The 26,527-nt window shown below is 37.7% G+C and overlaps 1 protein-coding gene across 8 annotated transcripts in view; it reads right to left on the bottom strand.

The window, feature by feature from the left end:
• Positions 1-15,700, bottom strand: part of Btbd10 (BTB domain containing 10) — a 56,384-nt gene extending 40,684 nt beyond the window's left edge. For 2 of the 8 annotated variants that reach the window (XM_074041838.1, XM_074041785.1), the window contains exons 1-2: positions 15,560-15,690; positions 6,864-6,966 (exon numbers count right to left, since the gene is read on the bottom strand). The gene's annotated coding sequence lies outside the window, so the exon portion shown is untranslated. Of the gene's footprint in view, positions 1-6,863; positions 6,967-15,552 lie in introns of all 8 variants that reach the window. The other 6 variants (XM_020165455.2, XM_020165453.2, XM_020165456.2 and 3 more) reach the window with 5 other exon arrangements.
• Positions 15,701-26,527: the final 10,827 nt, after the last annotated feature.

The raw sequence follows: 26,527 nt of genomic DNA on the forward strand, positions 1-26,527 counted from the left end.
AAGGAATGAATAAGGAAGATTCAGATGGTATCTACCCACTGTTACAGTGACTGGCACACATTTAGCAACAGGGAAATACCCCTGTATTTTCCTAATCAATCCTACTGAAATTAATGAACATGTATTTCACAGAAAGCAACAAACAAAAAATTTTCAGTTGAAGGCCACCAAAAAAGTCAATTGGAAAATGATATTCACATTTCATTTCTCAATAAAATTCAAGTATTACCATGTGAATGATTTCTCCCTACCCTTCACACAATAATCATAGGAGGCATTGGGGATGTAGCTCAGTGGATGAGTGTTTGCCTAGCATGAATGAGGTCCTCGGTTCGATCCCCAGTACCGCAAAAAAAAAAAAAAAAAAAAAAAAAGAGAATAATCATAGGAAAATAAGCATGCTAAAAACTTCAAATGAAATTCAGGTTAGAATACCCCTGTGTTTGCCTATGCGTGTTAGTGTATTTTAAATTTTTATTACTACAGATAAAACTAAATTATTAAAAGGCAACTGAAAATACATTGCATACATTCTAGAATGCCAGTTTTAACAACCCTCGATGCTATACTCAGTGACATCATATTTGTCTGATTTCATTCATTCATTCAAGCACTTATAAGCATTTACTACAATATGACAAGCAATTTACAAGATGTAAAGTCAGAAAGTAGTCCTGATTAAAACTCATCCTAGCAAGAAGAAAAAGACTCTTCTCATGGTTCCATAAGCCACTTACTCCTGCATCTTCTACCTATAGCAACTGTACTCAAATTCTTAAATTACCACCCCACGCTTTATCCCATTAAATCTTGCTGTTTTTAGGGTTTCATTTTCCTCTCTCTTTTCTGCTTGCTGGATCAAACAGTAGACAAAAACAGAAATGAGGATTGAAGCTCTGAGAACATCAGGATTTACATACTACAATCTCTAATTCCACTACCTTGATCTAAATTCTTCATCAGCCTCCCCAACCCAAATTAACAAAGCCAGTCTTTTTATCTTGGCCTCCCACATTAACTATGGTCATCATCACTCATCAAGTTAAAAACTTTAATGTGATCCTTCACTTCTCATTTCCCCATATCAAGTTTACTTGAAAATTTTCTTTTGACTCCTCTCTATCCCTTTTCATCCATAAGATGACTACCTTCATTTAAGCCCTTGTCATCTATCAATACACCTCTTGGCTGACCTCCATTTAAATGTACAATTGCTTCACTGTAATCAGAATTATCTTTCTAAAAGTTTTTAATGGCTCTCCATTTTCTGTATCTGACCTTCAAATTTTGGCCCTTGAACTCCCCAAAGTGTCTGCATATCAGGAAAACTAAATTGTATTATTGTTTAGATCATACAGTTGACAACAAAAATTGCTTACAGAAATCAAGTTTCCAGATAGCATGTTACTATTTGTTTCATTTTGAGACATAATAGAAAAAAATCCAAATTGCAAATAATCTAGAAATCATCTGTACAGAGGCCGGAACAACTGCATCTATTGGTTAGGTACCTGTATTTTTTTGGGAGATTGCCAAAAGTCAACAGAGAAAAAGGTGATTCAATTACTTTCTCTTCTCTTTGATATTACTACATAAAAGAGGGGACGACAGAGTCACAATACAATATTCAAGACAACATAATATAATAAGTAAGTGCTTCTTGGGACACTATTTTCAGAAAGTATTATTAACGAGAATGACTCACAGAAGGACTTTAAAAAAAAAAGCAATAGACAGTATGAGACAATTTATCCTTTTCTTACTAGGCATCAATGAGCTAAGAAGTTTACACACTTCCTTCTATCTATAACTTAAAACAACCCTATATTATTATTCCATTTCAAATATGAGGAAAACTCAGAGGTAAGATTAAAATCCCAATTTAACCAAAAGCCCATATTCTTTCTCATGTACCAGGCTATATATTTAGGAATTAGTATTTTTGCTCCTTAGTACCAAGAGATGTCTTTTAAACCTCAGCCACATTGTGACTTTGTTCATACTATTGAAATCACAGTCTAAATAGTGTCACCACACAACAGCTTTTCTATTAACATTAAATTATTTTTATATCTTAAACTGGGAAGTAATTCAAGTGTTGTGATTATTGGAGAGAAATACCTTGATAGGTAAGAGAGGGAGAGCAATGAAAAGGACAGTGGGCGGGGAGCCAAACGTTGCCTTTAGCTAAATAGAAAGCCAATTATCCAAGGGTGTAGATAATAGAGAATGACAAGGAGGTAGTCAAGAAGACACCTGAGCAGCTAAATGTCCTAAGGTAACCTTCCCTATATAGGGAAAGGACCAAAAAAACAAGAAGATTAAATAGAGTAAATGAATCACTTGAAAAGACAAAAGAACAAACAGCTGAATGTTCACACAGTTAATTTTTTACCAAGTATACAGAAAGCCTTCACGGGGACCTACATGGAAAAAGAATTCTGAAAGAGCAGAAACTTGAGGATCATTTCATGAGCCACCATCCTCAGGGATGAAAGAGATTGTACTGCCGTGCGTGCGTGCGTGCGTGCGTGCGTGTGTGTGTGTGTGTGTGTGTGTATGATCTTTGTGTGTGTGTGATCTTTGCAATTTTTCTACAAGACGTCTTTAATTTCCTCATTATTGCTAACCCACTTTAAACTTCCCATGAAGTATAACACAAATCCATAAATTAATTGACAAACAACCAAACAGTAATTTTTAGGAACATCCAAAACTGGAGGACCCTGAAGGACTGCTATACAAATAATCATCACAGACCAAAAAAAAAAAAAATTAGGTGAAGCAACTTTTAAAAGAAATGTAAATCAGAGAAATGCGTTGGAACTGCCTACAAATGCAGCCAGGTGAAGCAATCATGCAAATCTTCCTGCAGAAAACAATTATTTAAATCTGGGTAAACTATTTTTAAAATACAGAAAAGTGTCCAAACAGTAAGTGAAAGAAGAGTTTACTTTGGAAGGGACAGATTTGTGAGTTCAGTTCTAAGATTCTGGGTGAGTGTCTTCACAACTATGATGATGAAGGCAACCAAGCAGCCACACAGCTCAAAGTGGTAGAGAAAACTTCAAGGCAGGAAGTACAGGTGGAAATTTAAGGCAGATATAATGAGAGTGAAAGAACCACAAAGAGGTGAGACCCAAAATCTGAGCATAAACTCTGCTCAAATCCCTGGATGACAAATGAATTACACATGCATATAGTAAGACCCCAGGTAAACTGGCAAAAAAAAAAACAAAAAAAACACAGGCAGAGACTAAGAAGGAAAGTTGGTATCTGTAAGTTTGATGCTTTTTATCTTAGGGTATTTCCTTAAAATACACAGATCAAAAGCAGAAAGCTGAAGTTCCTACTAGTTTGGGTATCAGAGACTAGAGACCACCACTAGCAGCAGATAAGCTAGATATTACAAGGGAATTCTCAGAAATAAAGGACCCACCAAGAGGGTGAATTCCTAAATCTGAGTATAATCTCTGCCCAAATCTTGGTGACACCAATTACATAGGTGCAGGAAAGACTTCCCTGTACATGGCCCCCAGGACACCAAGCTAATAAATAAGTAGCTGGAAGAAGAAAAAACTGAGCACAGGAAAAATTGCTATATACTGCAGGGGAAACCAAGTTTGCACTTTTAATTCAGGCAAATTAGTAGTCACTAGAACAACAACAAAAAAAATGATCTTCATAAGAACACTACAATATAGGTTTCAATGAAAAACTATGAGGCATGCAAACAAGATGGTAAAAGATGGCTAATAATTGGGTGTGGTAGCTCACCCCTGAAATCCTAGGTACTTAGGAGGCATAGATGGGAAAGAGCAAGATCAAGGTCAGCCCAGGCAAAAAGTTAGCAATAGTACCATCTCAACCAACAAAAAACTGGGTGTGGAAGGCACACACTTGTTATCCTAGCTAGGTGGGAAGCCTACATAGAAGGACTGAGTCCCAGGTTGGATGGAGCATAAACATAACTCTATCTCAAAAATAACCAATGCAAAAAGGGCTGGAGGCATGGCTCAAGAGGTACAGTGCCTGCCTAGTAATCACAAGACCCAGAGTTCAAACCCCAGTACTGCCCCCCAAAAAAGGTAGTAAAACTTAACTCCAAGTGGTCCCAGTTGCTGGATTTAGCAAAGCCTTCAAAGTACTCAATCAATGAAAGGAAAATATATCCAAAGATCTAAAAGAAGAAAATTGTCTGGATGAATAACAAAGGAATCTTAGCCAAGGAGCAAAAACTGTCAAACCAAACATGGAAACTCAGCACCAGCTGATAAGAACAACAAAAGGAAAAAATTAGATAGGCACAACAATTAAGAGAGAGGAAAAGTGTTCAGAGCTGTAGAAGTAGTACAAATATCTAATGATACAACATGGAAGTTACAGAGTCATTACTGACATAGAACAACATGAATTAATCTTACAATCATTAGATAAGTGAAAGAAGCCAGATTTAAGATATCTAGAAATACCACAAAAAATTAGTTGTCCCTGAGGAAATAGTAGCATAAAAGATTTTCTAATTTGTTGCAGTTGGAATGATACTTTTTTTTTCAGTGCTAGGAATGAAACCCAAGGCTTTGTGAATACTAGGCAAGCACTCTACCACTAAACTACACCCTCAGGCCTCAAATAATACTTTATAGAGTTTTCATTCAAATTTTATTGATTTTTTTTGAGACACAGTTTTGCTATGTAACCCAAGCTTGCCTCAAACTCAATCTTCCTATCTCAACATCCTAGTACAGGAATTACAGGTATGCATCACCATGCTCAGGGTTGTTCACTCCTTAATCAAAGTATTAATACTTCAAAAAATGTTATATCCATTTGTTCTTTTCTCATCTCAAACAGCTCAATAAATGTTTGAAGATCTTTCCAAACCTTAAGCATTTATAAAGTACCTACAGTATATGATCAACCATGTAAATAGATACTGCTATAGTATCTAATACACTGCTAAATTCTTAAAACTCACCGAAAGATAAATGATTTTTAACAGTCTAGATAAATACAGTTTTGTTTTCTATACTTACGACTCCATTTTTCCCTTTCTACTGTAACCAAGTTTTCCTTCAAAATCAGAAATATCTTAATTGAACCAAGTCAGTCATCTTAACATATTATTTAATACAGGCAAAGCTCCTGTCTGAAGCGTCTAAGTCAAAGGAAATACATTCAACTCCTAAATAGCAGTACCCTTTAAACAAAGACTTTAAAACAGCATTTTTTTCTCCTTCACGATACTTTTTTTAAAGTTACCTGTTTTTTTCATATAACCTTTACTACATTACTGTTTTGACCTATTTACTACTTCCTTTACCTTCCATTCCTCTCAGATTTTCTGGTTGCCTGTTTATCTGCCATCAACTCAATAAGCTAGAAAAGGCTCTAAATATGATTCAAGTTCTAGACTGTAGTACTCCTCAACAGAACTCTATGTGATAATGGGATGTTCCACATCTACACTGTCCAAAATAGCCACTAGCCACATGCAGCTGTTGAATACATGAAATGTGCCTACTGCAACTAAAGAACTGGATTTTTAATTAAATTATATAGCCACAAATGGTGGCAGCTACCATATTTGCCTGCATATTTAGAAGCAGAATACCAGAACTTTCTCCATCAAAGACACTATTTTCCTTCTAAATGCTTAATTTTAAGAATTTGCCCTGAGACAAAGCACTCACTCACAAAGACTCTGACTTAGAAGTGTTCTATTTTAGTAAAATAAAAATTGTTCTTTATATCCAAAGATCTTTGAGTTAAAGCTTATTACAGTAACTTACCTTAATACCACACAGCCAAATAAGCAAAGACTGAGGTCCACATTTCCAGTCAGACTCACTATTTTTTCCCCACTATACTATAACTATACTGTCTTTCAAATTAAATACAAAAACCCTTCAAAATATCAAACTCAGAAAATGGAAAGTATTAGTGGTGGCATTTCAGACCATTAAGAGATAAAAAGATGGAAACTAACATCCTGAAACAACTGGTAATAATAGGATATGAGAATAAAAGGTGGATATCTTGCGGGGGGGGGGGGGGGGGGGGGGAAGCCAATGGAGGGGGGGAGGAGATGTTAATGGGGTGAACATGATCAAAGTACATTATATGTTATACACACAGACACACACACACATATGAAGAGAGCATAATGAAACTTGCTAAATACTGTTTGAACAATGCAGACAAGGGAGAAGGATTAAGAGTATAATAGAGGGGGTGAATTTGATCAAAGTACTCTGTATGTGCCTATGGAAATACCACAATGATACCCCTTTGTACAATTAAATTTATGCTAACAAAATAAACAGGCAAAACATTAATTGGCTAACTATTCGAGCAGAAGACTTTCTTTCCTCATATCTCATCTCTCCAAAATTCCAGAAGGCTAAAAATAAAAAGTTCCAAGTAGAACATTAAATCATAAAAAGTCAAGGAAATATATATAAACACTTAACTGATTCTCAGAATAGAGAAAGAACTAAGGCCCAAATCAAAGAAAAACACCTTCAATTCAAAGACTAGAATAAGAAGTACAAATATTCAAAGAGCTCACCTGATGCTAAAATTTTCAACAGACTTGTGAAAACATCACGTATTAGAAGTAGGACATCAGCTTTCAAGAATCAGTAGATTAGTTCAAAACAATTTTAAACTATCAAAGATGGGACAAATCACAAAACATTTTACAATATAAAATAAAGGACTAAAGTCTTAAGAATATTTTCAGTATAAATTTATACTGGCTATCTGAACACTACAATGAAAATATGTGCAAAGTTCATGAACTAGCAATTTACAAAAAGAAAACTAACAGCCAAAAAAGAGAAAAAGAAGAAATATTTCACCTCACTCATCCGACGAGAAACCCAAAATAAATCAGATGTTTAACTTCTCAGGTTTGTCTTAATGATGGCCAGTGATTGATGAGGTACTGGAAGAAACTGGTACCTGAGTGAAAAGGTTCATGGAAATATAAACTGATAAGCTTCTAGAGTATAATATACTTTGACACATTTATGGAGGAAGGGGTGAGAGAGACTAAATTTCTGATATTAAGAAATTAATTAAATACAATGTAGTACTAAAGAATACAATAAGTGAGCTTACATAATAAATTAACATATATAACAAATTGTTAATTTATAATTCTAGCATGTGTCTGTTGAATTGTGTGAATTTCCTTTTAATTTCTCAAATAAAACATTTAAACCATCACATACAGAATGATCCCAATTCCAAGTGTGTGTAATACAGGTTTGTGTCCAGTTAAGTACATATTTGTGACTAGAAGCAATTATCATTGGATCATAGGATTATGGTGGCATTTTCATCTTTGCCCTTTTCTAAATGTCACTATATAAACCAGGCTAGCCTCACTCCTGCCTCAGCCTCCTGAGCAAGCACTACCATGCTTGACTTCTTTTACAAGTCAGAAAGAAATTATTTCAAAGAAATATTTTATTGTAAAAAGTTTTACAAAATTCATCATAAACTAACTGTTCGAGGCTACTGTTAAACAATATTACTCATGAGAAAAGTGAAAATGATCAAAGATGCCATATCACTTTCCTTCAAAATATAATGGTTTTTCCTGTTCTTCATGTTCTGAATTCAACTAACGTGAAGAGCTGCATATATGTATATTTATAAATAAATCACATTTATTATCACACCAGTATTAAGTACATAGTACAAACATACAAAAAATGGAAATGAAAGTGTACAGTAAAAAATAAATATAAATAGAAATTCTATTGCTTTCTTCATATCGCATAAGGAACAAGTTTTTCATACATCCCTAGAAAGAAGTACATACAAGCTGGTAGAGGACACTGGGATAAAACACGCAGAATCAGGAGACTTTGTGGATCTGTATTCTAGTATCAGCCTTCCTACTACCAGGTATTGCCTACTACCTTTTATCAAAATCAGTTGTGTGTGCTTCATTTCCTCTTCTAGGACTTAAAGAATTCATTATTTTAAAGTATTTTAAGTATTATGGTTTTATAATCCCCTAGTCTCTAGCACTCAAGCACTGGGGATAATTCAAGAAGGAAACAAAAGTGCCACGCATCTTGCATGAAGTTACAGACTTCTTTAAGAAAACTCTAACTGGAGGGGGGAGAAATGACCCAAACAATGTATGCACATGTGAATAAACGGATATAAATAAATAAATAAATAAGAAAACTCTAACTGGGGCTGGGGGTGTAGCTCAGTAGTACAGTACTGGCCTAGTAAGCCAAGAACAGGCCTCAGGTTTGATCCCCAGCACTGGGGGGGTAGGGGAGGATGAAATGAGCAAGAAAGCAGCATTGCTTGGCTTTCTAGATGTAAGAAAAATCAAATTCAAATCGCCGCATAAAACAATCTTCCCTGAATGAAATAATTACCTTTAAATTAACTGCCCATCCAAAAATGAGAAAATCATTTAAAAAAATGTTTGTTACACAATTCTGTGCTTAAGATTCTGAGCTTTAAATTTTTTTTTAAATGATAATATCATCTACAAATAGAAAACTCAGAATAATTTCCTACTCATTTGCTATAAGCAGTAACAATCAAAGATATTAAAGGGAAATAATCCAAATTAATAACAATAAAATGTTTTCATTTTTTAGAAGCAGACAACAGTATCCAAATAGATGACCTTTTAATGCCACACTATCTCTCTTCTCTCTCTTTATTCTCTCCTCCCCTCTGTTTACTTTTCTACCTGGCATTCAAATTATATAGAAAACCAAATATCAGTCAATGAATGCCAACATGAAAAATAAGATAAAGAACGTCCTCCTGTTCAATGCTTACTAGAGTAAATTAAAAAAAAAAAAAAAAGAAAGAAAAAGCTTTATAACTTCCAGTGGAAGAATAATACTGACAAGGTTGTAAATAGTCAATGGAACTTGCCCTTTCCAAATGAGATGTAAATGTAAATTAATTGATGGATATGTTTCAAGGTCACTGGAGGTAAACAGGGTTGGGAAATAGGAGACATGGGTGCCAGAATGCTATTTTCTGGGCAGAAACACAAAACAAAGGGTTAACAACTTATATTCATATAACATTTCATGATTTATGTAACATTTTTATATATTTTATTTCATTTCATCTTTAAATTCCTGACAATTATGTTCTACATATATTGTTTATGTAAAGAACCAAAAGCTCAGAGAGGTTAAACAACTTTAATGTCATGGAGCTAACAGTGGGCTTTAAACTCAGACCTAAAAGATCCAAATTACACATTCCAAGCAGAAAAGTATGATTATAATTTTAAATGACCTTAGAAAAGTATTATTCATAGCTTCTAATCAAGTAGTTCTTCAGTGATTCACCATGACAGACTCCCATCTCATTCCCAGCTAAATGTAATTTCAGTTTGTGACCCAAAACACTAAGAGATCACTTATTTCCACCACAAAGATAAAAATTAGTAGTCGGCCCTCTGTAGTCTCAGGCTCTACATGGGAGGCTTCAACAAACTGGAGATCAGATTCAGATTTTCTTCTTCTCATTATTCCCAAAACAAAACAGTACAGCAACTGTTTGCGTAGCATTTACACTGTGTTAAGTAGTAATCCTCAGGATGATTTAAAGTATATGAGAGGATTTACTATGTGGGTTACATGCGAATGGTACTTCATTTTATATAAGGGGCTTGAGCATCTGAGGATTTTGTATACTGGGAGAGGTGTCCCCAGCACATAAGGAAACATAGGGAGGATTGTACCATGTAATCAGGTAACTTACATTTTTACACCGATTAATGTTAACTATTGACAGAATGAAAAATAGATAAAGTTTTATTGACAAAGATACCATACAACCTTCAGAAATCTATGACAAAAGGTAACATATTTAACATAAACTCTTTCCTTTTTATGTCCTACTATTTGAAATACAGTTTAAGGATCCATTATCCAAAATGCTTGGGACCAAAAATGTTTCACATTTTGGAGCTTTTCAGATTTTAGAATATTTCCATGAACTCTACTCTTTCCAGAATTAAGAGAGAACCCACAGAATGGGAAAAAATCTTTGCAAGACACTTGTGGGACAAAGGATTAATTTAATATCCAGAGTATACAGCGAGCGCAAAAAAAAATTAAATACCTAAAGAATAATACAATTAATAAATGGGCAAACAAATTGAGCAGACAGTTCTCAAAAGAAGTACAGGATGTGAGGGCGATCTGGCTACGACATCTGACACCCCATTGATCGCCAGGGTTCATTCGGCTGATCTGGCTGGCTAGGCGGGTGTCCCCTTCCTCCCTCAGTGCTCCATGTGCGTCCCTCCCGAAACTGCAGGTGCCCTTGGTCGAAGAGGACGACCATCCCGATAGAGGAGGACTGTTCTTCGGTCAAGGGAATACGAGTAGCTGCGCTCCCCTGCTAGAACCTCCAAACAAGCTCTCAAGAAGAAGTACAAATGGCTAATACATGAAGAAATTATCAACATCCTCAGCCATAAAGGAAATGCAAATCAAAACTACACTGAGATTTTATCTCACCCCAGTCAAAATGGCTATCATGAAGAAAACAAACAATAAATGCTGGTGAGGATTCTGGGGTGGGGATGAGAGAAGGGAAAACAAACCCTTATATACTGTTAATGAGAATGTAAATTAGCCCACCCATATGGAAATCCATACAGAAGTTCCTCAAGAAACTAAAACAGAACTACCCTTTATCACTCTTGTATAAATACCCAAAGAAATGTAAGTCAATATATAAGAGATACATGCATACCCATTTTTATAGTAGCAGTATTTACAATAGCCAAGATATGGAACCAGTCTAGGTTCCAACAACTGCTGACAAGATTTAAAAAAAAAATGTCATTTGCAGGAAAATGGATGGAACTGGAGATCATATAAAGCAAGATAAGCCAAGTTCAAAAACACAAATATCTCATGTTTTTGCTCATATGTAGACTCTAACCACCCCCCCCCCAAAATAATATAACATGAAGGGGAACTATTTGGGGGTGAGGTGGGAGGCAGACCAGCAAGTGAGAGGAGTAGAGGGAAAGGAGACGGTGATGGGGAAAAGGGTGAATTTTATAGAAGTAGATTGTGTGTGTGTGTGTGTGAAAATAGCACAATGAAATCCATCAAAAACTGCTTAAAAAGAGAAGGGAAGAGGAAGGGTAGGTAAGAAAGAATAAAATATGGGTGACTTTGACAGATGGGGTGAAAATGATAAAAGTACATTACATGTGTGTTGTGGGTTCTAAATATCACAATGAAACCCTTTGTACAATTAATTCACACTAATGAAAAAAAATTTAAAGTCACAATGGCTCTAATCTGTAATCCTAGTTACTTGAGAGGCAAAGATAAGGAGAGTCATGGTTCAAGGCCAGTCAAGGCAAAAAGTTCACAAGACCCCATCTCAAACAATGGTGGAACAGAGTGGCACATGCCATTGTTTGAGAGCAAAAGAAACAAAATAAAGATAGCCAAATGGAGATAAAAATATGGCCAAAAAACTCCTGATTACTTGCATTATAAATTAAACCTACCCAGTTACTGTAGGTGTTCCATTTCCTTCTCCCTCATATGGGTCCAGCCTGCTCAGATAAACCTACCATACAGATAGAAAACATATCCTAAGAAGTGGGAGTTCCAAAAAACAGAACCAGAAGGTACTAAGAAAAGTATACTAAACTCCTTCTCCTAGCTTCTTCTAATCCTCATTTGGGAAGGTATTTCAGAGAGTGGAAAGGGGGGGTGGTGGTGGAAAACTCCATCCAAGAAAGAACATCCTACTTTACAAGTCACTGTCAAAACACCAGAAAAGGAAAATGATGGTTCCCCTCGACAAGCCTAATCTCCAAAAATATAAAACAAATCCTTTAAAAATACTTTGAAAATTCTCAAATAGGAGCAATTTTACAAAACATAATATTTATCTTTCACCTATTATTCCAGAGAGATGGGATTAGATGAAGAAGTTATTAGCCTAATTGGACCTAAGAAGACTTGGCTAAAATAAAGAAAATCAAATCTGCAAATTCCCAAGAAGTCCTGATTAAAAACCAGTGTCCTATGCAGTCTTTGTATGAGTTATGATAAATTTAGGTAAAAGTCAGTCCTCTTTGTAAAAACTATACAGTAGACAAAAGGGTACTTAACTATTTTACTTTCCTTTTCAAAACTATGTTCTCCCACCTAGCTTCTTCTCACCTCCAGTGAGAAACCTCACCTTGCCCTTTATATGCCTAAGGTCCACCTCTTTCTTCCGTGTGACTTCTAAAACTCCCATTTCCCATAGTCCAACCAGACATGAATCATATTATGTGATTGAAGGACTTCCCACTAATTGGTGAGTTATAACCCACAATGTTCAATTCCACAATGTCATTAAGCTCTACTATGTGGAAGGCACAAGCTTTAATCAGAGTACCTATTGTTATAAGAAAAATCTAAATCAATCTTTTAATGAACAATGTAATCATGAGGCACAAGTGTGCCTCCTCACAACACACTTTCCTTACCCCAATACCCTCTTTTCCACCTATCAGGGGATCATTATTTCTTCCCGTAAAAGTCAATGCCCAAGAAAGTAATGTGGGATGGTATAGCAAGCAACAAACATTAAGCCTCTAAGATGGACTGTAAAGGGATTAATATTACACATTAGCTTCAAGTACAATAGCTTTTAAATAAACCAATTTACTTACAGGTATTTGTAAGTCAACTTTGCTCAGAACTCTGAGTTATTAAACCATAAACACTGAGAAGTTTTTCTTCAATTATTTCCACAGTTAAAATGTTAATATCATAGTCCCTACCTTAAACTCAGGATGTGTGTTCCAAGTCTCCCAATAGATGCCTGAAACTGCAAATAGTACCACAAATCTTATATAGACTATATTTTTCCTATACATACATACTTATAATAAAATTTAATTTATAAGTTAGTCACAGAAAGAGACCAACAATAATTATTATGAATAATAACTATAATGGTTATGGAACAATTATAACAATACGCTATAATGAAAGTTATGTGAATATATTTTTTTCAAAATATTTTATTGTAGATCTTAGCAACCTTGGCATGCAATTTTTTTTTCCTTATAAACTTTAAGAACTTGCACCTTTTCAACTTAAAGGAAGCCCTCTATACCTTCTTGTTGGCATATCTGAATTACCAGCATCACTACTCTTACATTTTGGGGCCATTATTAAGTAAAATAAGGGTTCCTGAATACAAGCACTGTGATACCAAGACAATCATTCCAATAACCTATATGGTTACTAAGTGACAAGTGGATGGGTAGCATATATAGTGAGATACACTGAACAAAGGATGATTCAAATCCCAGGAGGGACAGAGCAAGAAGACAAGATTTCATCATGCTACTCACAACAGCATGCAACTTAAAACTTACAAACCGTTTATTTCTAGAATTTTCCATTTGATACTCTTAAGACTACAGGTTGACTTTCTGTAGTAACAAACTACAGAAAGCAAAACTATGGATAAAGAGACACAACTGTAGAAAATGTCAGTTCACTTGTCCCACTGTATTTAAAGGCCATAAAACCTGGTTTCAGTTAGACTTCACATTTTTCCTATCTCCTTCTAAGGTTTGAAATTCTAAATAAATTGTCACACTGGCTTTAAACCTCTCTTATTATAAAATTTATTGATGCTAACCAATAACACAGCTCCTAAACTAAAAATCAGAATACAACTATAGACAGGCTTGATTGGACCACATGAAATTATTTTTAATTGCTTGAATTAGGTGTCAATATTTTTAATAATCAAAAGACTACATGTAAAAATCTAGATTTCCTGTATTCTCTTAAGAAGGCAGAAGACTGGGCCCACAATCATATATAGAACTAAGCAGGTGGACTTGAATACAGGATTTCTTTCTAAGATAAGACAAATTCTCTAGTGAGTGTCACATTTTCATTACCTGTCTACTACGTGCAGAATGTGAGTTTGTTATCATAGCCTAAATCTAAGAAAAGTGCATAATATTTTCTAGTTCACTTTCATACTTCACTAAGTTATCTGCCAAGCAGACCACAGTTGTTTGCAGTTTCATTATTAATTTTAAAAAATTCACAAGGCCTAGAAGGATGAGATAGAACCAAATTCAGAGGACAAAAATACAGAAAATAACAAGCCCATCTGAAAGCTTATTTGGGAGTGAGAAAAAACCGTTTAAGAACTCAAAAAACACTGAGGGACAATATTTCTTGACAGAACACTATGTTACTCTGGTTCCTTTCCACATTCCATGCTCAGGACCTCCCTTCTTACTTTCCCTTTCTGCATAAGACTTGCAGTTAGTTCATAAACTCTGAGTGATGTTAGGAAATTTATGAAACACATTTACACCTTCAAACATAACTCTCCTCACACAATTTTTACCAATAATCCACTATAAATCATTTCCCAAATATTTTCTACTGCTTTATGCTCTATATTCAAATGACAACAGCAGTCCTTGGTTTCAAGGTCCAGAGCTCAGTCCTGGATGGTCTCTCCAGTATAGAAACCCTTTTGGCCCCATGCTTGCATGCTTACTAAATCTTTTATTCTCTACAGTCTCTTTCATTCAAAATTTATCCCTAAACCTCTCTCTAAAAATAATTCAAATTTGGGTGGCTGGGGCATGAGAAACGGGGGAGGGGAAGGATGGGAAGGAACCCAATTGTTCAAATAAAATCAATATACTATGCTGCTTCATTCAGATTGTTGACTTAAATAAAAAGCACGAAGATTTTTAAAGATAAAACACAGCTGCAAAATAATCTCATATGCTAAAGGCACAAAGTGACAAGCAAATGAAACTATCTGTAGCATGTCTGGACTAGTGACTTTTCATCATGGACCCAGAAACAGGACATGTGACAGGGCCGGGTCTAGTCATACTAACAAATTATTAAGCAAGGTCTCAGGTTCCCCCAACCCATTCTCAAAGATAGGGGTGTCAGGAGAACTGTATCTGGAGAAGAAAGTAGAACCTTTTTCTGTGCAAGTTTAGGGGAAACAAAGCTTCACCATAATGTGATTAGCATAAAACCACGCAGCACACTACTGGGTTCTCACTCCTCTTCACCCTAAGGGTGTCTACCCACCACCTGGTCCCCTAAAAGGGAGATTTACTCACCACCCTATTGTGATGCGCCCCCCTCCGGATGTCACTGAGATCTACCAGAGTGACAGGAAAGGGGCGGGGCACAGGTTACTCTGCCCTGGAAAAGAGGGATGAGGGACTCGCCTTCATCCCTGGGGAAAGGCCCCCGGACCCACAACCCACAAGCAGCAGCCCCGAGCCCCAAGTCGCATCTCCGCCTCTCGGAGCTGGATACCCGCGACCGGAGCCTAGAACACGGCCCACGCTCCCCACGCCGGGTCCGGACGTCCAGACCACGGCCACAGCAGCCGGCTCTCACTCCCGGATCCGCCCTCGACACCTTTCCTTCTTCACACCCGCAAGCCCAGTCCTTCACACCGCCCCCACTCGGTTACCCAGCTGAGCGAGCCCACTACGCATCGAACCTGTCACCTCTCGAGCGTCCACCGAGGATCAAAGCAAAGGCCGAACCCAGGGACGCCTCCGCTTCCTCCTCAACCGAATCCCTCTGGAGGTGGCTGTGAGGCGGCCACTCCAGCGGCTGCGCCGACCAGAGCTGCCCCGGCAGGTTTCAGGCCGGCGCTCAGTCTCTTCTCGCGAGAGCCCGTAATACGAAAAGGCGAGACCAGACGCGTTCTCGCGAGAATGGAGTCACCGCCTAGTGGGCGGGATGCTGCGTGGGAGGGCGATTGAGGTAGCGATGTCCTGGACTAAGTGCGGTACTAGGTTTGAAAGGAAGGCTCGGTGCTACCTCCTCCGTCACGGACGTCAGCTCAGGATCAGCCGCGAGCCTGAGCAGCAGTAGCATCCTGCCTTTGAATCCCACTTGATCCTGTTGACTTCCTGTCTCCGTTAGAAAAAAAAAAAGCGGGCTGCGTCTCCATCCCAGAATTGGAGGAACACCTCTGGGACTCAGGTTGTTTAAGGAAAGCGTCTCCTCCAACAGAGTAAACTCCAAAGTCCCTCTGCGGATCCATGACCCGGCACGGATAGAGCGGAATTATTAAAAGGCCACCCTCACTTCCCATCGCTGCTTATTTTTAAACGCTCGGTTGGCGGGAACCCGGGTGCTGCCGCTGAAACTCCGGCCGTTTTGGCCGTCCTGGAACCCGGAGAGCAACGTGCGTGAGATATACCCCTTATCAGCACTCAGCATCACTGAACCTACCATATGCCAAATGTTAGGCTATAAAAAGGTGAAAAAGTAAAAGAGACACCGTCTTCCACCTAGAAGCTCACACCCTGGGGTGAAGAACCACAGCAAAATAGCGAATCCCATTACGCCTTGCTAAAGGCTGAGCTGCCTGTCGTGAGCTGTGGGAAGAAGAGATGAGGAGTAACCCGCGGGCTCTACCTGCTATGTTGAGAAAACCTCTCCCAGGGAATGACCATTGAGATGAATCTTAAAGGACAAGTAGAAGTTCCCCAGTTGTGACAAGAGTGGGAAGGGCATTGCAGAGGGAGGAAGCAAAAAGCAAGAGGACCTAGTTTGAGTAATTGGGTATGAAAACAAGATGTGTGGAAAGAACTTTGTTGAAAACCCCTTAATCACTACTTAGTTAAGAAGAGAAAAATTCCTTTCTCCCATGTGTGATTCACCAAAGTGCTTCCGAAACCAATGTTTATGCTAAGGAAATGAGCCGTTGAGGTGGACAATTATAGGTTAGCATCCTTTTCCTCCTGGAAGGGCTTAGATGTCAGGGACCAAAGAAAAACAAAGGTTATTGTCATAGCATACCAGGTTATTATAGCCCACAGTGCTAAACTGCAAATTGTCAATTATCTTTGAAAATGTCTTAAGAAGAGCAATCTATTTCTCTCTTCTTTCTTCTCTCTTTTATTTTTATTTATTTATTTATTTTGTGGTAGTAGAGCTTGAACTCAGGGCCTTGAGCTTGCTAGGGAGTCACTCTACCACTTGAACCATTCTACTAGTTAAGAAGAGCAATCTAGTAGGAACTTTGTAATACAAATGAAGTTCAGAGAAACTTCAAGAAGATCCTCGATCCAAAAAAAAAAAAGGCCAAGAACAACAAAGCTCACCAGTCTTGATTTATTGCCAAATTTTTCTCCTGTAAGCGATGCCAAAAGGGTAATAGCACAATAGTCTGTCAAAGAGGAATCATTTCCTTATATCAAAACAGAAGCTGTCATTTTCTAAAGAAAGGCTCTAATTTTTCACTATGGAGCTTCTGCAAATATCCCTTTAGGCAAATATTTATATTATTATGTGTCTATGTATACCATAGTTTCATTTGGCTCACTCTACTTTCCCTACAAATAAGCCCAGCACTTTTAGTAGGTGGTCAACAAGAAAATCTAATCCTAATGTGGGTCAATTGGGCCCTCTGTTTAGCACAAGTCACATGTTCTAGTCCAAGCTCTGGGAATTCTCCAGGAAACATTAGAAAAATTATAACAGTGAAAGATTTCAGGTGAAATATGGAAATTTTGTTCCACACTGGACTCTGTTCAAAACATCTCTTTTTTTGCAATACTGGGTTTGAACTCCAGAGTAGTTAGAATCATAAATGCATACCACCATGTCTGGCTTGTTGATTGAGATAGAATCTTGCTAACTTTTTGCCTAGGCTGGCCTCAAACATCAATCTTTCCATTCTCTGCCTCCTGAATAGCTGGGATTGTAGGCAAGACCACTGGGCCAGCACCAAGAATTCTTGATTTCACTTGGTACTCATGGCCATTGGCAAACACAGGTTCTTCAGTTCCATTCCAGTGTATTACAAATATTAACTCCCAGATCACACTTCACATTTCTCACAATGATATATAAGTTACAGAATTGCAAAGAAAGCATTAAAGCAGCTGCAGGGCTCAAGGGGGCATTACTGAAGGTAAAAGGCAGCAAACTGATAAAAATGCAAAGAGAGAGCCATTGCAGGTGATTAGATAGATATAAACATAATGAACCTAGATACAGAGTTGTTCAGGGGTAGGGCTGCCAAAGCACAGAATTGGTTTAAGGCATAGGGCTGGCATGAGATGCATTGAGTTCAGACAAATGGCAAGTCCAGTGGGCTGTGTCGAGCAGGTAGGGGGGATCATGCTGAGCTCAAGTCTGCAGAGAGTCATGAGTTCACTCCTGCTAATCCTGTTAAGCATGCACTAGAAGTACTGATGGATGGCCTTTTATATGATCCAGGTGCAAGGATGGCATCATTTGTTGCTTTTGTGTTTGAGAAGCTCATGGACCTAGCTCTTCTGATAAGGTTCTGATACACCCATATATCCATGTGTTCCTAACTTAATTTGGTAAGTTCATAGGTGGTCATTTTCCATTTGCATAAAGAAGTTACCAGTCTGTACCTTATGGTTTGTGTTAGAAAGTTGGTGATTCTTTACTTGCAGACAAGATGCAGGTCATTCTGCCTCAGCATTTGCACTCAAAATGGAGCAAACTGCTGGTTTATAAAATGGAGTTACTGATGGCAAAGTACAGCCTAAAAGCTACTGTTCTGTGCAACATGGAGTAACTTAGAGCAGGACACAGCCAGATCTTCACAGCTGCCTGTATTATAGAATGCTAAGTCAAGATCATTTCAAGGCAGAGGATAAGGTAGGATAGGTTAAATACTTGCTTAGCAAACTAATAAGTCATACACCCAGCATCTATTTAATTTTTTTCTTTTTGAGACAATATCTCACTATGTAGCCCAGCCTGGCCTCAAACTTATCATCCTCTTGCCTCAACCTTCACTGTACTGGGATTCCTTCCTTGCCTGAAAGGATTCTACTTAATTTTTAAATTCTGAGATTTGAGGCTGAGGGTCTAGCTCAGTGGTAAGGCACTTGGTTAGAATGGGTAAGACCCTATGTTCAGTCCTCAGATTTAAAGCCTGGGATTTCTCTGTACAACAGAGTTTGTGCTCTGCCATCTAATGGGAGGAACAGAAAAATCTCATGAGGAATTCTATTCCTAGTCCAAATACTATATAACTATTGACCAAGCCCCTGTAAAAAGATACTGAGTGATACAGAAAATGAGTTGTGTAGTTAAACAAGAAAAGAAAAAAAGTTGAGTTATGTGAAGAAGTAATGTGAAATGGGGAGGTCAGAGGTAACAATCACTTCTAGGACTGGGAGTGTAGCTCAGTGGTAGAGCCCCTCCTCACATACACAAGGCTCTGGATTGTTCCCCAGCACTGCAAAACAAATGGCAAGAGTGCATAGGAGAGGGAGAGCCCACATGGTGAAACTAGAAGGAAGAGAAAGGGGAGGGTGAAGGGTTGCATTTTCATAGCAACCCTCCCATAAGAACTAATCAAGATCCCATGAGAACTACATCAGGGCAGCGCTCTTAATCACCTAATTAACTTCCCACTAGACTCTACTGCTAAAGATTCCACAACCTCTTAACATTGCCACACTGGGAACCAAAGTTCCAGCATGAACTGTTGGGGGACAAACCACACTTAAACCATAGCAATAGATAACTTACAAAAGGTCAGTATTCAGAATACATAAAAAATGTTTACAAATCAATATCAAAAGACAAACAGCAAATGGATGCTAATTCAAAAATAAAATAATTTTTAAATAAAAAATTTTAAAAAGGAGCCCTCTTGTTTCCCATGTTGTCCCTCCTAGGCTCAATATATCCTCCTGCATCAGCCTTCAAGTAGCTAGGACTACAGGCATAAACCATAGTTCTCAGCCCCCCTTTTATCTTTTCAAAGTGTCCGTCAGAGGTGAAGCAGGAGGATACCAGGACAAAAGAAACAGAGATGAACATCTCAGCAAATCTGGTTGTCTCCTCTGGAAGAGATCACATGTGACTGCTTGCAGGTCAAACTGCCTTTAGGGACAACAAGGCAGTAATTGTGCTAATATTCAATTCCAGCATCCAGGTAAATGCTCAACACAGGTGTCACCACTTTAATCTCAGCCACTAGCTTCCCCAGGACTATGTTGGTCTGACTCCTCTGGATACATTAGATTTCCCCACGTTGGGGACAAGTAAACAGTCCATGCTGGCTTTTCATTTCCAAATAGGAACATTTACTTTGGTGTGACCAAATACTTGAAATAAACAACTTAAGGTAGGAAGAACTTATTTTACCTCAGGGTTTCAGAGATTTTAATTCATCCTGGGTGGATAGGTTGTTTTCTGGGGCTGTGGTGAGGCAGACAGTCATGACAGCAAGAATAGACGGCACAGCAGGTTCTATACTTCACGGAGGAAGGAAGGAAGCTGAGAAAGGGACCAGGGACCAGGTATAACATTCAAAGGCACCCCCAGCAACCCACTTCCTCCAGGTAGGCCTTACCTCCCAAAGTCAACCATCACCCCATAGAGGACACCAGCTGGAGACCAGGGGTTCAACACATGGTCTGTAGGGGACACTTCATATTCAAACCATAACATGGCTGAGGTTGGTGAATAGATGTTGTGTTTGTGGACTAACAGGAATCTTGGAATACAGTCAGACACTGCATAAGAATAATTTAGTGAACACTGGCATATATGATAGTGGTTCCTGATAGTGTAATAGGCATGAAACTCTTTATCACCTAGCAGCAGTAGTTTATCTTTTCTATGCTTAGTTATTTATTGCACACAACACCTTAAATTGTCTGTATCATTCAGCATGGTGCCGCAGGTTTGTTGTCTAGGAGTAAAATACCATCCCTTATAGCTTAGGGTTTATGTACGATCACAATAAAAGGACTTCACCAAACCACACTTTTTAAAGATCATATCTTTGCTTTAAACAGTGCATGAATAAAGTTTAAACAGATTCTTTTCTGCTGTAGCAGATTCAATTCTCTGCATTGAAATCAAAACTTGGTGGATTTCACCAGGATGTGACCTTTGTTCACAGTCTTCTCTTCTGGTTTGGCAAAGTAGGTTTGACATTAAAGTCCCATCTTTACTGTCCCTTCCACCAGGCAGAGTCCTCCCTCTTCTGTGTGTCTTATGAGATCTGGCATTAGTATTGGATTCCCTTGCTTTCCTCTCTGTGTTCTCATAGGAACATGAATGCTTTCAGGCCGGGCATGCTATCTGAGTCATGTATGACGCCATCTGCAGTTTTCCAGTCTCATTTCTCAGAGCCTCTGCAGATGCTGTATACCTGCCTGGAAGACTCACCTACTTCTTTTCACCTGACTCTGAGACATCCTTCAGGATGTCCTTGACATTGACATATGCTGTTAGATATAGTAGCCCCCTGTGATGTGGTACTATTTAAATTTAAATTAACGTAAATTAGTAAAATGTAAAAGTTGTCATGGGTCACATTAGCCGCATTGTAAATAAATGCCCATGTGACTATGATCCTAGACGGGGGTGTACAGATTATTTCATCATTGCAGAAAGTTCAGTTGGAGGTGTTAATCTAAATAACGTAACATCTGTATTTCATGCAGTGTCTTGTATTTTTCCAACAAAGCACTCATCAAAGTTAACAATAGACTTCTTCATGAAGACAACAACTGTGTCTACTTTGTCTACCACTTTATGCACAGCTCCTAATATAGAGAAGCAATGGACACTAAATGGAGTTTGGCTAATGACTAAAGGAAGAATGAAGTTATCTTCCAATAAGTACAAAAGATTCTATTCTTTTCATTTGGGGTTATCAGGAAACATGATGAGTGTGTTTGTCAAGGGACAAATATTTTGTGGTCATATTTCAGATCACTCTGCCTTTTCATCCTGAGCATTGCATTTCTGTTCCTAAAAGGAATGGTGAGGATTTAGGGAACTTGATACTTACTAGTGGTAAAGTATCCAAATGTCAATCTGTGAAAACCATGGTTGGGAAAAAAAAAATTTTGTGTTGTTCTAAGTAATCATGATCAATATAAATATTTGGGTGGACATTATAACCCAGAAGATGGACTTTAAGAAATGAAGAAAATTAACTCCATGTAACTAGAATCATGATCATTAAAGTTTTATTTTTCATAATTAGTAGAGGGAAGTTATTCCTTTATAAGTTATGAAATAATACACTTTAAAAAGAATAAGAATTAGAAATAGATTTAATTTAAAAAGCACTTGAATAAAAATAAGATCAAAGGCCATTAAAATTTGTGGCCATCATATCTAGTAATAGATTACATGCAAAGTGTCTTAGCACAGCTTGGAAAAGCTAGCAGTACATAAAATTTTTGTGCTATGATATCTAGAGCAGTGCTGTGAATGCATCTTGTATTCACAGGGTTTTAGCTTTAATTAATGCATCCACATCAGCTATGCCTCCCTCTCCAAGGCTTCTTTGATAGCTGTCAATCAGGACATTGCGCCCATATTCTTGGAGCCTCTGGGATTCATTTGAGATTGAATATGCGTCAAGATGCTTCCTCAGCCAATCAAGCCTCTCCTTGTTGATCAAAAATTTGCTCAAATTTTCCATGAACTGTATTTCACTCACACTTCCTGGAAGAAAAGAAACAAAGAGGGCCACTCCATTAACTCCCCTGACCAAATAATGAAACGAACCTTAAAAATCCAATCCCAAGGGGACCAGGGATATTGTTCAATTGTTCGAGCACTTGCCTAGCAAGATTGAGGTCCCAGGTTCAATCCCAAGCACCACTAAAAAACCCCCAAATAAAACAAAAGCAAAAGTACAACCCTATGCCCCCTCCATACAGAATAGACTGCAGTATTTACCTAACAGTTTACCATCCGTTTTTGTAAGAAGACAAAATGCAGCCATGACAATCATTGCTTTAACCATGTTTTTTTGCAGACAGCATCCTCACTAAAAAGAAGAGTGAAATTGAGGTTTTTAAAAATACATACTGTGTTCCAAACTATAAAAACACACTGATAGCAGTTTCCACTTAAAACCATCTAATCAATAAAAGAGTGTGTCAGTAACAGAAAAACTAGACAAATGACTTTTACTTTCTTGGGTAAGTTTTTGAGTTTTCTTTTTTTTTTTTTTTAATATATATACTCTGTATTTTATTTATTTACTTTTTACATTTTATTTATTTTTTTTTTCATTTTTCTTTTATTATTCATATGTGCATACAAGGCTTGGTTCATTTCTGCCCCCTGCCCCCACCCCCTCCCTTACCACCCACTCCACCCCCTCCCGCTACCCCCCTCAATACCCAGCAGAAACTATTTTGCCCTTATCTCTAATTTTGTTGTAGAGAGAGTATAAGCAATAATAGGAAGGAACAAGGGGTTTTGCTGGTTGAGATAAGGATAGCTATACAGGGCATTGACTCACATTGATTTCCTGTGCGTGGGTGTTACCTTCTAGGTTAATTCTTTTTGATCTAACCTTTTCTCTAGTTCCTGGTCCCCTTTTCCTATTGGCCTCAGTTGCTTTAAGGTATCTGCTTTAGTTTCTCTGCGTTAAGGGCAACAAATGCTAGCTAGTTTTTTAGGTGTCTTACCTATCCTCACCCCTCCCTTGTGTGCTCTCGCTTTTATCATGTGCTCAAAGTCCAATCCCATTGTTGTGTTCGCCCTTGATCTAATGCCCACATATGAGGGAGAACATATGATTTTTGGTCTTTTGGGCCAGGCTAACCTCACTCAGAATGATGTTCTCCAATTCCATCCATTTACCAGCGAATGATAACATTTCGTTCTTCTTCATGGCTGCATAAAATTCCATTGTGTATAGATACCACATTTTCTTAATCCATTCGTCAGTGGTGGGGCATCTTGGCTGTTTCCATAACTTGGCTATTGTGAATAGTGCCGCAATAAACATGGATGTGCAGGTGCCTCTGGAGTAACAGTCTTTTGGGTATATCCCCAAGAGTGGTATTGCTGGATCAAATGGTAGATCGATGTCCAGCTTTTTAAGTAGCCTCCAAATTTTTTTCCAGAGTGGTTGTACTAGTCTACATTCCCACCAACAGTGTAAGAGGGTTCCTTTTTCCCCGCATCCTCGCCAACATCTGTTGTTGGTGGTGTTGCTGATGATGGCTATTCTAACAGGGGTGAGGTGGAATCTTAGTGTGGTTTTAATTTGCATTTCCTTTATTGCTAGAGATGGTGAGCATTTTTTCATGTGTTTTCTGGCCATTTGAATTTCTTCTTTTGAGAAAGTTCTGTTTAGTTCACATGCCCATTTCTTTATTGGTTCATTAGTTTTGGGAGAATTTAGTTTTTTAAGTTCCCTGTATATTCTGGTTATCAGTCCTTTGTCTGATGTATAATTGGCAAATATTTTCTCCCACTCTGTGGGTGTTCTCTTCAGTTTAGAGAGCATTTCTTTTGATGAACAGAAGCTTTTTAGTTTTATGAGGTCCCATTTATCTATGCTATCTCTTAGTTGCTGTGCTGCTGGGGTTTCATTGAGAAAGTTCTTACCTATACCTACTAACTCCAGAGTATTTCCTACTCTTTCTTGTATCAACTTAAGAGTTTGGGGTCTGATATTAAGATCCTTGATCCATTTTGAGTTAATCTTGGTATAGGGTGATATACATGGATCTAGTTTCAGTTTTTTGCAGACTGCTAACCAGTTTTCCCAGCAGTTTTTGTTGAAGAGGCTGCTATTTCTCCATCGTATATTTTTAGCTCCTTTGTCAAAGACAAGTTGGTTATAGTTGTGTGGCTTCATATCTGGGTCCTCTATTCTGTTCCACTGGTCTTCATGTCTGTTTTTGTGCCAGTACCATGCTGTTTTTATTGTTATTGCTTTGTAATATAGTTTGAAGTCAGGTATTGTGATACCTCCTGCATTGTTCTTTTGACTGAGTATTGCCTTGGCTATTCGTGGCCTCTTGTGTTTCCATATAAATTTCACAGTAGATTTTTCAATCTCTTTAATGAATGTCATTGGAATTTTGATGGGAATTGCATTAAACATGTAGATTACTTTGGGGAGTATCGACATTTTTACTATGTTGATTCTACCAATCCATGAGCATGGGAGATCTCTCCACTTTCTATAGTCTTCCTCAATCTCTTTCTTCAGAAGTGTATAGTTTTCCTTGTAGAGGTCTTTCACCTCTTTTGTTAGGTTTACACCTAGGTATTTGATTTTTTTTGAGGCTATTGTAAATGGAATTGTTTTCATACATTCTTTTTCCGTTTGCTCATTGTTAGTGTATAGAAATGCTAATGATTTTTCTATGTTGATTTTATATCCTGCTACTTTGCTATAGCTATTGATGATGTCTAGAAGCTTCTGAGTAGAGTTTTTTGGGTCTTTAAGGTATAGGATCATGTCGTCTGCAAATAGGGATATTTTGACAGTTTCTTTACCTATTTGTATTCCTTTTATTCCTTCTTCTTGCCTAATTGCTCTGGCTAGGAATTCCAGTACTATGTTGAATAGGAGTGGAGATAGTGGGCATCCTTGTCTGGTTCCTGATTTTAGAGGGAATGGTTTTAATTTTTCTCCGTTAAGTATAATGCTGGCTGTAGGTTTGTCATATATAGCTTTTATAATGTTGAGGAACTTTCCTTCTATTCCTAGTTTTCTTAGAGCTTTTATCATGAAATGATGTTGGATCTTATCAAAGGCTTTTTCTGCATCTATTGAGATGATCAAGTGGTTTTTGTCTTTGCTTCTGTTAATGTGGTTTATTACGTTTATTGATTTTTGTATGTTGAACCACCCCTGCATCCCTGGGATGAAGCCTACCTGGTCGTGGTGAATAATCTTTTTGATGTGTTGCTGAATTCGATTTGCCATTATTTTGTTGAGGATTTTTGCATCAATGTTCATTAAGGAGATTGGCCTATAGTTCTCCTTTTTGGAGGTGTCTTTGCCTGGTTGGGGATAAGTGTAATACTGGCTTCATAAAATGTGTTTGGCAGTTTTCCTTCCCTTTCTATTTCATGGAACAGTTTAAGGAGGGTTGGTATCAGTTCTTCTTTAAATGTCTGATAGAATTCAGCAGAGAATCCATCAGGTCCTGGACTTTTCTTTTTGGGGAGACTCTTGATTGCTGCTTCAATTTCATTTTGTGTTATAGGTCTATTCAGGTGATTAATTTCCTCTTGGTTCAGTTTTGGATGATCATATGTATCTAGAAATCTGTCCATTTCTTTTAGATTTTCAAATTTATTTGAATATAGGTTCTCAAAGTAGTCTCTGATGATTTCCTGGACTTCCATGGTGTTTGTTGTTATCTCCCCTTTTGCATTCCTGATTCTACTAATTTGGGTTTTTTCTCTCCTCATTTTAGTCAGGTTTGCCAGGGGTCTATCGATCTTGTTTATTTTTTCAAAGAACCAACTTTTTGTTTCATTAATTCTTTGTATGGTTTTTTTGGTTTCTATTTCGTTGATTTCAGCTCTTATTTTTATTATTTCTCTCCTTCTATTTGTTTTGGGATTTGCTTGTTCTTGTTTTTCTAGGAGTTTGAGATGTATCATTAGGTCATTGATTTGGGATCTTTCAATCTTTTTAATATATGCACTCATGGCTATAAACTTTCCTCTCAAGA

Source organism: Castor canadensis, chromosome 1, assembly GCF_047511655.1.
Source record: "Castor canadensis chromosome 1, mCasCan1.hap1v2, whole genome shotgun sequence".
NCBI lineage: Eukaryota > Metazoa > Chordata > Mammalia > Rodentia > Castoridae > Castor > Castor canadensis.